The sequence below is a fragment of the Pyxicephalus adspersus genome, chromosome 1 (genome assembly GCF_032062135.1).
Source record: "Pyxicephalus adspersus chromosome 1, UCB_Pads_2.0, whole genome shotgun sequence".
NCBI lineage: Eukaryota > Metazoa > Chordata > Amphibia > Anura > Pyxicephalidae > Pyxicephalus > Pyxicephalus adspersus.
In genome coordinates, this window is record NC_092858.1 from 56,937,731 (window position 1) to 56,951,668 (window position 13,938).

Consider the following 13,938-nt stretch of genomic DNA (forward strand, 5'->3'; position numbering starts at 1 on the left):
AACCCAATATTTAATAAAACTTTATCTCTCAATCTAGAATCATCAGCTCTCCCCAATATCTACAACACACGCTGCTATGAGCCCACCCTCTTATAGCAAAGGGGCTAGTTATCTCTCCTCTAGTGACAAACTCAAAAAGTTTACAATTCCTGGCGATTCACTGCAAACTCATGGTGGCAGCGAACCAGTACTTCATTGTATTGAGTATGGCAACTCTAAATTCTAGGCCTTAAAATTTGTAATTTATTAAAATTTGTTCTTATTTAAAAAAACAAAAAACATATGCAGCTTCATGCTCCCATTAATACTAACAGTGATAATGATTCCAGCCATGAGCGGCCTTGTAATATGCAGATTAAATAACTGCCTTTGTTTTAGATAATATAGTTACCCATTTATTATACTTTACTATGTAATGAATGTAAATGCTTTCTAAGCCACTTTATCCTTGCCACAATTACTATATTTGCTAAACAAGACACTTTTTAGTGTAAACGGTTACCAGGGAACATTTATTGTGTAAAGTATGACTATGCAGTTTTCCCTTAGGTAGTATTTACCCAATTAAACATACTTTATATTAACAACTTTTAGAAACTTCCTAGATGTAAGATTAATGTACAATGTATTTTTTTCTACCTTCATTTTCTCCAGAGGTTTGCCATGTCATTGGTCTACTGCCACCTAGTGTTACCTGAAAGATGTAGCAGAAGAAGATCATGGGGTGAATGTCCAGAAATCATTCTGCTGACATATTATCATTTTTTTCTGACAATTACTGGAAAATTGTAAATTAATATTTTAATAAGCTTTAAGCACATTATTGGTTTTCCTATGTAATTGATTATATTGATAATTAAAAATAGTGTACTTTCTGTGCCAAGTATTGTTGTTCCTTCAGCCTTGTACTTGTATATGTGTATTAGAATATCATCTAAGGCATCATTTATTCTGTGAATCTGATCACCATATCAGTGATGTAGCTTTCAAAACCTTGCCTTTACAATGATAGCCATCACCATAGAAAGTGCAGAACAAGGCACCGGGAGTAAAAGATTAGCTGTCAGGACACCAGACAATACTGCACCCCTGTGTGGTGTTTTTTTGATTTTTTTCCAGGTGCTGTTAGGGCTGAAACCTATTGCTAAACATTAGACTCCTAAATCTCTGTTGGTGGTACCATGTACATGGTTTTTGATTAAATGAGTCAGCAGCTATTTACTACTGATAGAGCTATAGAGCCATGAACCTTAGATATTTAAATTACAGCTGGAATAGAAAATGATCATACATTTTTGCATTGAAAGGAAAAATTCAGACATTATGCCGACCAATTTTTAATTACACATGCTTACAGAAACGTATAGTGTCCGTGTTTGGCATGTTAGGTATACTTAACCATTGTGGTCTGACCATTTATTGGTAATTTAAAGAATATGCATAGGGAAAAACTCTCTGGCATAGAAATTTTGTTCACTTCCTTCTGTAGGACCGGGAGTGTAGGGAAATTATCCTAGCAGGATGCAGGCAGTATTTTTTTTTAAAAAAAGCAAGCTTTGAGCCACCAGGGATGAATTTTTTTTTCAATTTGGTATTTACTATTACTTCTAGCAGCATTCCATGTCCTAATCTTTTCCTAGTCTTTTCAGCTTCTAAATCCTTGATCCATTTCACCTGTTAAATAGCGGACAGGAGGGTTATGTGATATCCCTTCTGCAATAAAAAAACATACAAGACTGTTCATAATGTTTTATTAAGTTAACTTACATGCAGAGTGTATGAGGCAGGGTATCCGATCCTACCTCGGCAGGCAGGAATGAATGAACTCCTGTGCACATGGCTGTTACATTTCAGCCTGGCCAATCAAGATGGCCAAATATCTGAAATCTCTTAGCAGACCCAGTGAAGATGTTGGTGCTCATTTCAGTACACTGATAGGGAACAGACTTTGTTGTAAACAACCTATTTTCTGATATTTGTGCCTGTAAGGTAAAATAAAGTAAAAGCACATGACGACAAATGTTTTAGGAACAGAACCTTAAGGGTCTCTACTCGTAACTGTGTATGTCAAAGTGTACTTTTTTTGTTTGTTTTGCTATAAAGGTTTGCATCAGTGGCCTTATTTGGCTCCCCAAAACAAAAGTTGAAAGACTATCTGGCTGTAGAGAGTCTGGCGTCAAGGATTGATAAGATTTGATAAAGACTTATAGGTTGATAAAGTTGACACACTGCTATTTTGTTGTCTGATTTGTTGTAGTAAACTATAATTGAACTGCATTTGGAAAGTGCTGTCATTGTTGGGTTTTATCTCGCTTCATTTTCCTTTACAAAAAATACTTTCATTTTAAAAATAATTGGCGTAGAGAGAGAAGAAAAAGCCATAACCTTTTAACTCTATAAAAACACATCTTCAAATAGAACTAAATCTAAAAGTAAGATATGTTAGGTCTATTCTGCAATAAAACAAACTTAGTGCCTGTATGTAGAAGATTGCAAACAGGCAGGTAAGTTAGTTTCTTTATTGCAGAAAGGATATGATAACTATGCAAATTACTCAAAAAATTTCCCACTCATGATAAATAGCTAGCCAATCATAAACCCCCCTCGTTTTTTACATTGCCATTACCATACTAAAAAAATACTGTCTACCAGAGATACTCCCATGTATAGCAGTCATAAATTACCTGCCTCCTTCAATGCCAATGTTCATTGCCTCACCAGGCATCCGAATCCAATAAATGCTTGCTCCTTCAATAGCACCTGTTTCCCTGGTCCTTCTGGCAGTTAAAAAGCTGCAGCTTTCCTGTTTAAGATCCCCACGCCAACAGACATGGTGGCTTTGCATTAGAAAGCTGGTTCTGGATGAGGAACAACATGACCCAGGAGAATTGTGGACAACCCAGCCACATAAACTCCTTTCAGAACACTGGAATCACCTTCTCAATTACATAACAAGTAATTACATATTTTAATTTATAACATAAATAACAAATTAATTCATATACTCACAAAAACATATATAAAATTAAATTACAAAAACAATTATTCATGGTGTAGTAGTTTATCTTTAATGATGTGTGTATAATTTATAGATCTTAAGTTCCTAAAGAGGCGGGAGTGTTGAATATGATCGAGATTGTACAATGTTCAAATTATGTTGACTGCTTCCTAACTGTTTTTAATTCATTAATACAATGTGATGGCTTATTATTTTTAAAGAAAAGGTTGATTTATTGATGGCTTAAAAGTCGCATCCATTGTCTCTCGTCTAAACTAAGGGGATGTTGGATCCATTCTGAAAACATTGCTGGAGAAATATACAAATAGGTGTAACATATATAAACATTTAGACTGAGATAGGGACTGTAGGTTTGTTCCTACGTTGAATTTGTATGTGAGTCGGAACAGGTACATTATTTTAATAAATACAATTAGGACAGATGTTTGTCTGAACATATTATTAGGCAGTATGGTGTCAGTTACTGTATAAAATCCTTACTGTGAGTTAATCACAAACAAGGCAAAAAAAAACTTGAGCCAAGACACACAACTTCTGGAGCAAGCAGTGCTTTGATATGCAAAAAGAAACAACTGCAGAGTTTGCCTTGGTCATTAAAGAGTTACAAGAGCTTGCAGAAGAGCAAAAAAAAAAAATTCTGCAAGTCATGCGAACTGCCCCCCCCCATCACGCCTATGTCCTGCACAGGAACAAGCAGGGAAGCCAGATGTCCTTAACTTGGGGACTACCTGTATATATAATTAGTATTTATATGTTGCATCTATTTCTATATCTCTCCTGAAATGTTTTCAGAATGGATCCAGTGTCCCAGCTTGTTGCCATAGCTGTCCAGTAACTCCAGTAAAATTTTCTACTGCCCCTGTAGTTTGAAGTGGCTGTATACATTTTTTAGTGTGTATATCATATACATATGTAGCACAGTTTTTTTTTTTTTTTAACCCTAAAAGTATGTTTTAGGTAAGGTAGGTATGATTACTGTGGAAGAGACACTGCCTGCCACTTTCAGCAGGAAAGACCTGCCTGCTTGAAATTGTTCAATATCGAACTACAGTTCCACTTTAAAAGATGGCATTTTAAGGAAAGAGTTGGTGGAATATTTTTTAGGGTAAAAGTAAAATGAGGACACAAAGAAATATGCATTTAATGATTATCTACATCCACCTATAATAGCAGCATCTTTTTGAATCAAAAATGGAGCAAGGGATCCCAAGGAAATGTTTTAGTTAAAATTAGGGAGAGAAAGTTGAAGATCTTGAATTACATTTGATGAGCTATTCGATATTTAGTAAATTGCCCCATCTGTTATTCTTTTTTTTGAGGGTAGGGGGGGCTTTAGAAATAGTTCAGAACAATTCTATACTGCTGTTAGTTTGTAAAGGGTCATTTGACATCACTTTGTGTTTATAAATTAGGCATAAACCAGAATCCAAATGTATGTAAGTCTTTTAATAACTGGACTTACATGGTAACTAATATGATTTTTGGTCCTGTACCAACAAAAAATATCTAGGTTTCTCTTACTTGCATGTGCTGTATTGTTAAATTTTATCGATGATGTGGGAAAGTAACTGGAATGGCACCCTGACTGCAAGTATTTCCAACTCTCACAGATAAATTAAATGTATTTAAAAGAAACATTTGATGTTTGCTCTAACAAAAAATGTTATTAATAAAATGCTTTCCAGTGACTGGGAAAGTTTTCTAAATTACATTTTTAATGAAAGAAGATTTTGCCAGTCCATATTTTTTTGCCAGAGCTTGTATACTTTTGTTGGATGATATCAATATCTGGCCATGTAGCATTTCAGTGTATTAACATTGCGACTTGTAGGCCCAAATTTTAAAGAGAAGGAAAACTGACCGGATTCTAAAATATATTTAATATTGTTATGATTCGCATATGAAAAGTAGTTTCACATAGTCCTACATTCACACTGACGTATTACAATAATACACAGTAAAATGCAGTCTGAATGGCCGATGGCTTATATTGGCATTACACCACCAAGTGCAGATCCTTTAATTCATTTGTATATATGGTAAAGTTCATAACCCAAACATGTGTTGTCTTTAAATTTTTAAAGCAATACTTAGGCTCTGGAAAATGTATAGAATGTTGATTTTAGAAATGGCAAAGGGCCCAAGGCCACTAGTCCATTTTTATAATTATCAATAATATAAATATAATTATTTTTATTTCTAATGACTTTTAGTATGATCGAAAAGTAGACAAGGTATAAAAGGCTATCTGCGTACAGTCTGATCATCGGCATCATATTGCTAATGCTGAATTATAAGTATACCTAAAACATGTATCAGCACAATTATGGCTTGGAAAACACTTTTATTAACAGGAGTGAGTAAATATTAATTAGGATTTTCCTGTAATTTTAATTTGTTTGCACAATATAAAGCCGAATGACACATTAGGATGAATTTTATCAGTGAAATTTGAGTCGAATGAAATTAGTTTATTGTTTATAAACCATTTGCTAAGTATGAGGAGTCGGTTTATATTTTCTTAAACTGAACTTAAGCAATTAAGTTACACAATTGCCAAACAACCAAGGTTACCTATGATAAATGTTGTAATGACTTTTATTAGGGAAGCTAAAGTCCATTTATATTTTGTTACACCATTAACTTGTACTACACCTATGAATGTTCTTTTATACTTTCTCAGTGTACTGACCTTGTAAGATGTATGGATACCCAAAATTGCCATTTTAGAACCAAACAAGCCTACCTTTCAAATGTGTTTACATTGGTGGCAGGGAAATTAATTAAATCAAACCTCAGCTTGACACACAAAAGGTGCAAAAATGATTCAGACAGCAGGTTGCCCTACACTTTCAGGTTATCCCTAATCTGGAGGTAAAGGCTAGTCTATTTCATGCACAAAGAAGTAAGTCTTTCTGCTACTTAGCATAATTTCCTGTAATGAACAAACATAACTTTTGATTGAATCTCCTAAAATCCCCATTATAAGGTTTGCTTATGCCTTTTTTTCTAACTAAATATTCCAGTTTGTCAAGTGACAACTCAAAAAAATAAATAGAATAACCTGACTTTTAAATTTATTTTCACATTTTCATATTGTGCTTTTAGCACAAATTTGTTTTATCTCACAGCAAATATTTACTATTACTTATTAGATAAGCAATTGTTGAATGAAATTCAACTACTTTACAATAACAAGAATGCTGGATATATATAAATTTAGCAGTTATCCAACAAAAAATAGTAAAACATTTAATTTTTTTTTTTTTTTAGCATACAATTATATGCATTATAATCTTGGAAACAATGTTCAGGTCACTTGAATATTTATTTTTTGGCACACATTCCTATTTCCATGTAAACCTTGGCTGCATCAGGCCAAAACTTTCCAAAAAAAAAGTCTACGATGAGGACAGACTTCCTTGTCAACTGTATCCCATAAATAAATTAAAATTATGTTCTCCAGATAGTGTTTTTTTTTTTCCTCTCATTTTTTGGCAGACCAGTCTACAATTAGAAAAAGTGAAGCCTTTCATTTGTGGATCCCGCTAAAGGAAGAAAGCATTTGTATGTGGATTCAAAGAAGCCCAAACTAAGAAAATAGCAAAGAGAAAAAACATATGTTGTCTAGGCTTTAGAAAAGCTATTTTAAAGTTCTGTGATCTAATATGCTGGTAGGTTTAAAACCAACTTGAGGAATAAAATCCAAATGTTAAAAACAACAAAGCAATACTTAAACAAAAACCTTTTTGATTGAATAAAGCCAAACGTGGGGTAATTTATTATGCCTAAATAATTTGAAAATAGTAAAATTAGTCCATTTTTTAGTTTCTTCAGTAAGATTAAAACATTTTACAAACCAAAAAGATATTGTATTATATCATGTAGCACTCTTTCAAATGTTGAAATAAAATTTATGTTATTCTTAACTTAAAATAAAATATAGCCTCCCAATAAAACACACATGGGACATTTATAAGTGGTTCCTCACTTGTGTTTTTTTTTTTTTTTTTTTAGTCCCCATGAGACATCCTAAAATATACCTGTTGACCTAAATAATAAAGTCCACTTACTGGATGGAGTGGCAACAATATTGCACTGCTCCTAAATTCAGAGCTTGCCATTCATGTAGGCTTTGCCTGCTTCCATTACATTACAGGTTTGTAAATCACTAGAGACAATGCTAATAATACTGTCCCTGCAACATGTTTTACCCTAGTTTGTTAATTTCAAATTCTGAAATTTTATTAGCCCTAATTGCCATTGAGGTTTATATGAAATAAAGGATATGGGTTGTTCACCAAAAGGATCTTAAACCGTTGGATATTTGCTAAGCCTGTAATTATCATCAAATATGTATTGAGGGGAGAGAAAGAGCAGGCTTTTATTAGCAAGGAAGAATAAAGAATGTGTCGGCAAAATGGTCTTATTTATTAGCTGCTGGGATCCCCTGTGCATCCTTTATTCCCCGGGGTGTCACTTTTATTCCATATGGCTCTTTTCTATTTTATTCTCTGCCTAAATAATGTTATATATACATGTTATATATTGGGTTTTTGTTTTGAGGTTTATTTCATGATTTAATTTATTTCATGATTAAAGAAAAAAATCATAATGTAATATGAAACCTATCTGCAACAAGGACCTACTATGTAATGCAGTATCTAGACATAGTACTCCTAGTGTAATTCATAAATATCGTAGTAAACTGACATATGGAATAGTAATCGCGTATAACGCGGAAGTCACTTGTCTCTTTACCCGACGCGTTTCACCTAGAAGGCTTCCTCAGGGGATAAGCGAGACATGCACAGATTGCATTTGTCAGTGTAGTTCATGCTGAAGTAGTACGCTGCGCTGGCCATCCTGTCCCCTGTATGATCCGCCCCATGTCAGGGAGAATCACCCAATGAGGGGAGAGGGGGCGGATACATCCATCCCGCCCCCTCCCTCTGCATTGTGGAGCTCCAGTGACATCACAGGGATTCTCTAACACACGGAGGGAGGGGGTGGGTGCCCTCCCACAACACGGGCGTGCTCTCTCCTCCTCCCTCATGTTCTTAAAGATGCCACTTCAGGCGCACATTTACCAGAACAGCCCTGCAGGCTGCTGCATTCTGCATCTTCAAATGCTTCTGATCTCTGCAAGTGACCCATCAAAAACCTACAGTCTAAAGGTAACTTTTACCAACTAATACAAGTTTTAATTTTTTATACACTTTATTTAAAGATAAATATATATAACTGTTTATTTACAGGAAGGCACCTTCCTGTCCTATTCACCCTGTGACCTGGTATACCTACATTCCTGACCAAACGCTGCTAATCTCTGCAGGTGATCCAATAAATCTATATCTTAAAGGTACATTTTCATTGACCCTAAACTATGTAAGTGACAATTTTAGTTATACCCTCTTTATATAAAAAATATACAATCATTTATTTTTAGGAAGGCACCGTTCTATCCCACCCACTCCTACATCATCAAGTGGTTTGGTATACCTACACTCTCAAAGTAAACCCACCTTATTTATCTCTAATAAATCCTTACCTATATAGCTACCTACCTACATATATAACACACTTACAAACCCATACCTTCCATTGTCTCTAGGAAGAGTTGGTCACATCCTACTTACCGTAATTCCTGTAATTTACCATTCAAACATACATTTTTAAGGGAGACATGATCTATTCCACCTACTCCTACTAACATTTGCGGATGGATGCAGGACCAATTCTCGCACGACTTAGCAGACATACCTATACTCTGGTAATAAATCTCGGAAAAGCTTAAACTACTATATAAAACATTGGGTATGTATATATACACCAACCTTTACCCTTAAAGTCTGACCTCCATTTCTCTACCATTTTACCTAATCATACTTTAGGATTTACATCTAGCATTATCACTAGCAGTGACTTTACATATACACTCCCATGTGTGGAGCATGATCCTAACTACGGGTACCTGAGTAAAATATATATATTATTCATAGATGTTCTTTTGTAGAGCCTTAGGATCTGATAATATTGTTTCAAATACTAATTTAGTATACTGTACTGTATAGGTGTACTTAAAGGATTGAAGTATTTAAGTATTGTACTTATAGACTATTTGCATTGTTATTATTACTGTTAAGTAATTTTCATCATTATTCATTAGTGTTATGGTCTTAGACACTATGTACATTTACATTTATTATGACGATGAACTGTAGTTTTGAGTTTTCATATCAATTTGTATATTACTGGTATGTTACATCTCTATACATAGACTGTTAAGCACGCATTATATCTATCCCTGAGAAACCCCTACATAGCGAAACGCATAGGATTATTGCGCGCCACGACAGAGTCATTTGAAGGGTTACATGGTTAAGTCAATAACCCTTTGATGAAACTCACTATGTAAAGTATGTACAAATATTCTGTTTTGTGAAATGTTAACAGGACAGAAGAACTAATATTTTGTGTTTACATGTATTAGATGGCTTATGTACCAAATATTCAATCAATACACTTCACTTATGGCATGAAAACCCCTGAGCCTCAAACCTCTTTCTTTTTCTCCACCCATTTACATAGTTCATGCTGGAGTATTAAGTCAGAACAAAGGAGTTGATCAAGTGTAAAGTACATCCAGGTAGGTACCTCCAAAGTAGGTAGATGCTTAATAACTGTAGGTAGCTGAGAAATAATAGTGGAAAGAGGGCCCAATATAGATATCCCCTCCCCCTGTGAGAAACCAAGATAATGGACTTGGATCTATGTAACTATTGTTAATAGGGATAAGTTCGATACCAAATGTCTGCTTAGGACTAGTGAAGGTAGAACCTTAACGGGGATGAGGTTCACATCCGAAATATACAATATAATATCTCCCAAGATACATTGTCAAATAGATTACTCTTTTAGAGACAAAATTTAAAGGTCTCAAGAAAATGATAAAGTCAATGTTTCAGGAGTAGTTTAAAAGAAGATGATGTTTTATTCAATGGCTGTGTTGTACAGGAAGACGTGATGCCTGCAGTCAATACAAATGGCCCACGTTTTTCTGTAAAACCCATTTGGACTGAGGATACCTATAATGGGCCCTTATTCCACTAATATTTCTCAGCTACCTACAGTTATTAAGCATCTACCTACTTTGGAAGTACTTACCTGGATGTACTTTACACTTCAACTACTTCAACTCCTTTTTTATTACTTAATACTTCAGCATGAACTACACTGACAAATGCAATCTGTGCATGTCTCCCTTAAGGAAGCCTTCTAGGCGAAACGCGTCGGGTAAAGAGACAAGTGACTTCCCAGTTATACATGAATACTATTCCATATGTCAGTTTAATATGATATTTATGAGTTACACTAGGAGTACTATGTCTAGATACTGCACTAGCATAGTAGGTACCTGTTAGAGATAGGTTTTATATTACTTTATGGTTTTTCTTTAATCATGAAATTAATTGAATCATGAAATAAATCCCAAAACAAAAACCCAATATATAACTTGTATATATAACTTTTTTTAGGCAGAGAATAAAATAGAAAAGAGCCATATGGAATAAAAGTAACACCCCGGGGAATAAAGGATGCACAGAGGATCCCAGCAGCTAATAAATAAGACAATTTTGCCGATACACAAAAAGTTGGGTCTATAAAGCTGGGAACACCAAGGAGCCACAATCCATAGTATAGCTTGGTGTACCTTGCTAGACTAAATGTTCAGCTTGGTGTAGGGAGTTCCCTCTTTCATAGCATTTGATTGGGTTTAATTTTTTAGATTATTGGCACTTGTGACTCAATTGACCAGTTTATTAATGAACACAGGATGTCAAAGGGAGTATGCACCAACCCAGTATAAGGAAGTTCAATAAAAAAGTTATTGAGAAATTCTTTTGAACGCATTTTGGACAGCTGTATATTCTTCACAAGTCACCATTAAAGCAGACCTATTATTACATTTTTCTAAATTTTTCTCTTTTATTTAATGTAAAGGAACATCCAGAAGGTGCGCAGCGTGAGATCCGGTGACGTTGGAAGATGATGGTCACACCTGGTGGTTCCTCTGTGCCAGGAAGAAGAAATTTGGGATGGTGTGGATCCTAATTGCGGTGGAATTTTTTTTTTAATGAAGGTTCTGCTTTAACAGCATAAAAGAACTTTATTTGTAAAGCAAAGTGTGAGTTATGACAATGTGAAACACTAATATAGTTGAATGCATATGTAAATAGTCATTTCATAAGTCAAAGATTGTTCTTCTTCCATTAGCTGTCATTTATAAAGGTGTCCTGTATGTCTAGGTTATAAAGACACAAAACTAATCACAAACCGTGCTAGCTTTCTTTCACATATCAATTTTTAATAACCTTCAGTCATGCATTTAATAAAATAGCTGTGCACTGTGGCATGCCTATGTGCTAATCATAAGCATAGGTAATTTAAAGCAATTGTATAAATAATTCACTGGTTTAATTATGTGTCATGGGTTCCCTTCAAGAACAGGTTATTTACACTCAGACATTAATTATCGGCGATATCTCTGAGTATGAACCTGGTTGGGAGAGTTATCATTAATACCATTGAAAGCCTGTATTGTGCCTAATTAAATTCATGAAACTGGCAAAATTACCAGATAAATGGGCGGATTTGTGGCTGTTTTCAATAGAACTTGTTTGAAAGCAGGATAATTATTCACATTACTTCATACTTAGAATGGTTAGTATAAATATAGTTTGAGTTAATCACTAAGAAATAACAAAAGTGTTCAACTTCCATTGACTTGTGAGGACATAGTAGTGTATAGTTTGTCCAGAATTGCTATACATGACATATGTTGCTTTTTAAAGCTGCTTCTTCCACTGCCAGATTTTCATGCAAAAAATCTACACACCTGTAATTGATATTTTTTCATGGGCACCAGTAAGGAGAAAATTAAAATCTGTTATAAATCAGTTTTTCACATGCAGTTACATTTAGATATCCATTGGAAAAGCTGAATAGGGCCTGGATGGGCTTCCATTCTGGGTCCATGGTGTTGGCTAACTATTGCATGCACCCAGTGATATACCTGTGCAAAGTAATACATGGACAAATCCAATTTACTTAATACAGTTCTGTTACATGTAAGGCAAGAATGCAGTTTTTCCATACCAGGCTGATACTGCAGTGCTGTTTTTAGCATTTAATTCAAATAAAGTACTGCAAAAAAAGCTCATTAACCACCTTGCAGTTAAGCCCGACCTTCGCTCGGGCAAAAAAAAACTGCAAGGATGGTTAAGCCCGAGATTTTGTACATCCATACTTACCTGGTCCCCCTGTGCTCATCCAGCGTCGTCCTCCATCGATCATCGTCCGCCGATCTCTCCAGCGTCGGGTGCCTTCGTCGGGTGACAGCGGGACCGGTAAGAAGCCGGCCGGCGGAACACAAGATGCCGGCCGGCATCTTACCTGGACCCGCTCATCGTCCCACGTCGTCCTCGCTCCAGCGCCGGATGATCTCTGCAGGGAGAAGCCGTCCGGCGGAGAAAAAAAAAAACCGGACGGCTCCTCCCTGCGTGCGTGATGACGTCGGCGCGTGTGCGGGAAATTCAAACTGAAACTCATTCATTCATTTTGTATTGGATTCAATACAAACTCCTGTATTGAATCCAATACAAAATGATTCAAATAAATACAAAGTATATAATTGGTAAATTCAAACTGTCATTTTGTATTGGATTGGATACAAACTTGCGTATCCAATCCAATACAAAAAAAAAAAAAAAAAAAAAAGTAAATAACTTGGAAATTCAAATTTATATTTTGTATTTGATTGGATACAAACTTGCGTATCCAATCCAATACAAAATAATTCAAATAATTACAAAGTATATACCTGGTAAATTCAAACTGTCATTTTGTATTGGATTGGATACAAACTCCAGCATCCAATCCAATACAAGAAAATAAAAAAAAATAAAATAAAAGTAAATAACTTGGAAATTCAAATTCTTATTTTGTATTGGATTGGATACAAACTCCCGTATCCAATCAAATACAAAATAATTCAAAACAAACTCCAATAAATACAGAATCAAAGTTTTAAAAATTGCCACACTAGGGAGGTGTTTTAGAATAATATAGTACTTTACAATATACAGAGTTACTGCTTTTTCAGTATTTATGATTTGTTTACATTTTTGTGTTTTTCCTTTAATTTTATTAAAAGTAATTTTTTTTTTTTACATGATTGTGTGTTTCAAACATTTTTTATATTCATATTATCTACTAGAACCCTTGTTCGGACATATTTCTGTAAGTTACAGGTCTACAATTTAAAAAAAAAATTTCATGAAAAACAGTGGATCACTTTTGGTACAGAAATCTAGACCTCAGTGTAACGCTCAGGAGGTTAATTTCATGAAAAGGCATGGACAAGGCTGCATCCAATGTAAAGGTAATTTATTACATGACTGTCAACAAATAGTATTTTACATTTTTCTATTGGTGAACTTTAAAATACCCAAGTTTTCCCAGGGGAAGAATTACTTTATAGGAGGGCAGCATTACACACACTGCCGTTTACTAGACCATAATCAATATATATCATAGGCATGGTTATTTATTATGTGCTATAAAGAACTGCAAGGAGCTGTACATGGCTCACATATTTCACTTTTTCCTCACCTTTCCCGCCTTTTGTGGGCAATATTTAAGCTTCCCTTGTTTTCACATTTGCTAGATGACACTTGCACTGTACAAGATGCTTTGGTTGCACACCTTGGCACTATTTAGTAATGCTTTAAGAGAGGACAGACATGTTTGACTGCTCTTGTGTTTTAGGATTTTTCCATGGTTTCTGCCTGCTCATACCTTCATCTCATTGCTGACTGTTTGCCTGCTGCCAGCTTTAGTCCCTAAATTGCCCCGAC